This window comes from Paralichthys olivaceus, chromosome 16, assembly GCF_024713975.1.
Source record: "Paralichthys olivaceus isolate ysfri-2021 chromosome 16, ASM2471397v2, whole genome shotgun sequence".
NCBI lineage: Eukaryota > Metazoa > Chordata > Actinopteri > Pleuronectiformes > Paralichthyidae > Paralichthys > Paralichthys olivaceus.
The window spans coordinates 9,833,180-9,837,842 of NC_091108.1; positions in this window are offsets into that span (position 1 = coordinate 9,833,180).

Consider the following 4,663-nt stretch of genomic DNA (forward strand, 5'->3'; position numbering starts at 1 on the left):
TTATGCTGAAGATGAAGGCCCCTCATGATACGAGGGATAGTCACATGACTTGTGTGTGGAGTATGTCCAGGTGGAGGGATATATCAGATGAATACCGTGCTGATAATATAGAAAAATAGTTACCTCTGCTGCACAGATTATGGTTTCATTTGCATTTATTAGCTGGTTTGACATTTTGTACAGGGGTGGGACATGGTCCAAGGAAGACAATTATGGAGTAGATCAGAATAAATGGTGGATGTGTAAAGTGCTTATGTCTATGAACAGGTGAAATCTACTGAGGGACTTTGAGTGATTTCTTTGGCTGCAACTGGTTCTACTGCATTTTTATTTTACAGTTCCTAGAATAATTCAATCAGCCGCATGCTACAATTCAAGCCAAAACATTTCCTGTGGCACACCAGGAACATGGTGGAGACTAAAATTCTACAATCCAGCAAGATACTGGCCAGAAGACAATAGCTATTTTCTGAAGTGCTCTGATTACTGCCAGAGCCCACTAAGCCTTTCATACTTGCATGTGCATGTGAAGTTTGCACGTTAATACTCTGGAAATTAGGTTGAGCCACCCGAGTCCCATGATGGCTGCCCTGATCAAAGGATGCAAATGAGGGGGAAGGCGTATTTGGGCGTTTTCACTCAAACAGTGCCAAGTCTGATGTTATTTTCATCTTTGTTTACATACAAATCCCATTGTGGTGCTTACTGTCTTGTTGACCCCTAAAACAGAATGTTCTCATGTTTAGGTGTGTTTGAAAACAAATAAATACATTGTGTCAAAAAGACGATAAAAATAAAAAGTATATACTGGTTTTTAGCTCAACATTTTTTCTCAAGCAATGATTTTGCTCAAGTTATGCCGAGTAGAAAATGTGAGTATACTCTCTGGGTGATTGAATAGGAGTAATGAGGCTTACATGGAATGTGCCCTCTCCCCACCGCAGAAAACATTGGGATCTTGTCAAGTTGTTTTTGTCCAACAGCACTATAATCTCAAGGTTGTTTGAGTGCTTCTGAAAGAGACAGGGAGGAACAGAGAAAGAGTGTGTGTGTGTGTGTGTGTGTGTGTTTATCAGACCATAGAATTTGTACAGATGGCCAGCAACTGGAACTAATTATATTTCGGTCAGCCGACACAGAGGGAAATGTTTGACTGATATCGGAAAAATAAATATATGCAGCTAATATTTCGCAATTTGACGTCATCACTTCCTGCAGCATTATGGGCGCAAGGGAAGGCAGAAGGTGGGGGTTGATTAAAAACAGCAGCATCAATGATGATGCAGTGATACTTACGGTGCGACAGCCCTAACAGATTAATGCCTTATTTTAAAGGGCACATTAATTATCTGTTGGAGTGAGTCTAATCTGTTAAATCCTGAACTGGCTCCCAAGTTTGTTGTGTCTCATTAAATGACAGTTTTTGAATGAATAACAAAGCGTGTAATCACTCTCGTTGGACATGAAAAACACACTGAAAGCTCAACACACTTGGTTGTGGTCAGAACTCTGACATATAATTGTAAATAATGCAATAAATATCCAAATACAAAACTAAGTCACCCAAATTAAATAACGTCATGGATCCATGTCTTTATACAGTGCGTGATAGTGTATCGTGAGGTCTTTCATAGGAGGAGAGTGGGGGCTGTATTTGTATATCATATATATTAGTATTGAGGCAGAGCAACTCCTGTCAAGGCCTTGTATTCTCCTGTGGAAAAAAAATCCATCTATGTAAAAACCATTACAAATGATCAAAAACATATGCAGGGCCAGTAGGTGGCGATGGAGTCTACATCAAAGGTCCGACAAATACCTGCATGCCTTGTAAATGCCACTAATGTGATGTGGTGATGGTGAATTTAGATGCAGACTGTTAAATGAGACATAGCAGTGCAGACCATATATGGAGGAAAAAAATGGTATATAGCCGAAACTGTTGCATTTGTCTCTGGAGCATCCTCATTACACGAAGGGGCATGTATGAAGTCAGCTTTGATGTCATCATTTATGCAAATGCTCCATTTTACATGCACAGGTGGATACAAAGAGCTCTCAGTTTTTTTCTAATCTTCACTTTGGAAGCCATGAAAAAATAAAGTGGACGATCAAACCAAACGCAGAGGAAAAGTCTGTTTTGCAAAATATTTGCATAAGTGTGGACATAAGATATCCATAATCGGATTGAACCCAAGAGATGTAGAAACAGTGTTCAGTGTTCTCACTGGTTAACTGCCTTGAAAATAAAGCTACTCTAGGAGAACCGGTTGCATGCATGCCGGATGCATGTTAGCTGTACCATCCTCTTGCATGAATGCATGATTACTAGACCTTACAGTTAGCGACTTGTTTTTTCCTCCCTGTGTGTCAAAGGTCAAACAAGCTTTCACAGGCAGATTGTTCCTATTTGCTTCAATTAGTTCAATAAGAATCAAAGCCTTTAACGAGTGCTGTCTTTCAAGAGGAGGCCACTGATTTGGCTCCCTGTCAAGCCTATAGATTATATAACAGTGCTGGGACTCTTCACTGTGGCTTGTAGAAAACTTGGCCCGCTGCGGCGCTAACAAAAGCGCTAGCTTGTGTCTAATGAAGCGTGGTGGTATTATTCAGAAAAAGAAAACATGTTTGTCACCAGACACAGCCTGTTTCTGCTGCCTTTGATACATCTCCACAGTGACAGCTTGATTGTAATATTATTGATAATCTCTAATAATAAATCCGTTTAAATTTGTAATATATATATATACGTGTCTGTAGACAAGAGTTTTTTACCACATATTGTTTGTTACAACTCGCATTTATAAGTTGGTACCTTCTCAAAATGACTGTAAAAAGGTGAGCGGTGCCAAATAAACACATTTCTCCTCAATGCACATTAAGAATTCCCTTTTAATGAACAACACTGCTTTAATCCAAACAGCCTCATCTGCAGGAGAGTTCTCTAATCAAACAGAACTCACACAGTATCAACAAACATTTAATCGACTCGACTGTAACTTAAACACATGCAAATGTCAAGAATTAAGGCGAGCTTTTAATTAGTAGAGAAAAGGGGGCTCCTCTGATGTGTGTGTGGGATGCCCGGAGGAACTAAAGAAACGGGATCCGGGAGAAGAGCTCCGCTCCGCACTGAGGAACTCTTTTACAACGATTTATGTAGCTCATTAATATTCAAGTTTGTATAGTGTGCAGATTTAAAATTCAGTGTAAAATCAGCAAGCCCGGTGGCCGTATTTATCATTGTAAATAAAACTGTAATACATGCATAATTCTCGCATTATGCATATATATACATACGCAGGCTGTATTTCATTGTATGGTGAGTGCAAGGTGCTTGTATTTGCTGTCTCTTGCATGTTTTGTTTGTTTTCCTTTATTGGAAAGTATTAATTTAAAAAAAAAAAATGGTAAAGGATTTTTTGTGAAATTAAATTAACTTTGGTTAACTTGTTGTTTCTCAATAGTGTTTGATAGTGTTTTTAGCGATGCACCTACTCTCGGGTTAATGGATGACCCATACTACCTCCTGAGCCCTAAGTGATGGCAAAACATCTTCCTACTTTAGCGGAGTTGTCTGTCTTTACATCTCAACTGGTATCATGCTATCACAGGATGGATCATGTTGCTCCAACCCAGTTACTGTGATATACTTACAGCACCTCTACATGTTAAACTTGAAGAAGTTACCATCTCCTACACTGACTCAACCCAAAGAGAGCAGCTGAAGTACCAGAGGTTTTGAATTAATTATTGATTCATGCACATATAAAAATAAAAGATTTCCCACATGTTACTGCACAAATGGGTGGTACAGTGTGTGTGTGAGAGAGAGGCTGGAATATTGTGCGCTAGTGTGGAGGACAAATCTAGGTCAACATATTTTATTTACATCATTATATTCAACATCTGACTGTAAGCTGGAGTAGTGGCACTTCAGAGTCACGCTGACACAGATAAGGAAGAAAGCAAGTCATTTCAACAAAATCTCTTCTCTTCTTAAGGAAAACCATAACTGAATAATGTAGAGTATGTGCATTTTTCTTTTTTCAAATGTTTTCACGTTACTCTGGGCCTCCTGTTATCTCAAAACCACCTTCACTTTCCTCTTGACCTTGGTGTTGTTTGATGGGGAGAATCATTGTGTTGGCCTAAGGGAGCATGAAGGATCCTGAAAACAAATATTAACACAGGACTCATATTAACGCATGAAAACTCCAGGGAACGTCCTTCCAGGGCAAAGTCACTTACATGGTCATTGAATGCATCATTTAGTTTTGGCTACACAACATTACTATACAATACATGTGCAGTTTTTGTGAGTCATTGTGCATGTGCAGCAAGGGTCATTTACTGTTACACTGAAAACTAATGAATTTATAAAATGTTATTATGTCAAGTGGAAAAAATATATTAATCTAAATAAAGATATGTATTTTAAGTTTGGTGCACGATTGTACTCATTTTTCTGTAATTTGAATTAATTTGTATGGAGTGTTCAATAACACAATAAAATTGAAACAAGGGAAATTTACAAGGGGTAAGAATCTCTTTTAGTGTGTGTATGTTTAAATGCTAATGTTCAAATGAGACTCAGGGCAGATCCTATTATTTGAAATTATTATTTTTCTCTCTAAGTGAAAATTCAATTGATGATTCATTG